Genomic DNA, 1,019 nt, shown 5'->3' on the forward strand with positions numbered 1-1,019 from the left:
ATACACACTGATCAAGAACCCTTCACTGAGGAAGAACCATGTCTCTGAGGTTAATGTCTACGAAGAATTTGAGATTACAAAGGAAGAATTTGAGATTACAATGGAAGAATTTGATTAGCATAGATTTCTAGTAGCAGATAAATTTTTAATTAGATAAGAACAATGGTGTGGTTTGTTAAATTAATCATCAATTTTATTAATTGGAATCATTGCATGCATTATGAATGATTTTGTTTGGATGGGTTAGGCTGGACTTGGATCATCATGTCTACCGCTAATTCCACTTCCATCGTTCCTACGGACAATCCTGCTCTTTCTGGAACTCTCCTTACTTATAAGTCAGTATCTAGTGTCTGTTATTCCTGTTCACTTCAGATCTAATACCATTCCTTTGTTTAGCTCTGTCGTTTTGTCTTCATTTGTATTGTTTGTAATCTCGGTGAGTTATGCAGCTGTAGCTTCATTTAAAGTAGTCTAGCAATAGTAAACAGCCACACACCATGCAGGCCCTCACGATCACTAACTTAAAGGGTTTGCAAGCTGCTATAATACCAGTGTGATGATGGGAGGGGTGGTTTTGGGATTTTTAAAATTCAAAGAGACAGGCCCTCATCACTATCATAATTATAATTGCTTAGATCTACAGGTAGTTTTGTCTCTTTCTACTTGATTAGGCTGTAGTTTGGGTCATACTTAGTTTCCTGCAAAAGAGGACCAAGAAGTTTCTGGGTTGCTGTGGAGGGCGGCCAGGAATTGTTTTGTGAGTCAGGAATAATGATATTCATCAGTTCCCAATAAGACTACATTTACTTGTTCCTGATATTACAATATTGACAAATCTACTGTATAGTCATAGTCTTTTCCTCTGTATGTATAAAGAGTAACCACGTAATCTTCTGATTATCAATTATCAATAGCCTTCACTTGGCTAGTTCATGTAATTTTTTTCCTTCTTTCCAGTCCCATGAACTTCCTTAATCCTCGGCACAGGCTTGTGTATGTATTAGCTTGTGGTGCAT

The 1,019-nt window shown here is 37.1% G+C and overlaps 1 long non-coding RNA gene across 1 annotated transcript; it reads left to right on the forward strand.

The window, feature by feature from the left end:
- Nucleotides 1-234: 234 nt before the first annotated feature.
- LOC109592013 (uncharacterized) lies at nt 235-788 on the forward strand. The gene is made up of 3 exons (XR_002190122.1): nt 235-338; nt 400-439; nt 675-788. It is a non-coding gene; the product is annotated as an uncharacterized LOC109592013 (long non-coding RNA).
- The last annotated feature ends 231 nt before the right edge of the window (nt 789-1,019 follow it).

This window comes from Amphimedon queenslandica, unplaced genomic scaffold, assembly GCF_000090795.2.
Source record: "Amphimedon queenslandica unplaced genomic scaffold, v1.1 AMPQUscaffold_6559_Cont21483, whole genome shotgun sequence".
NCBI lineage: Eukaryota > Metazoa > Porifera > Demospongiae > Haplosclerida > Niphatidae > Amphimedon > Amphimedon queenslandica.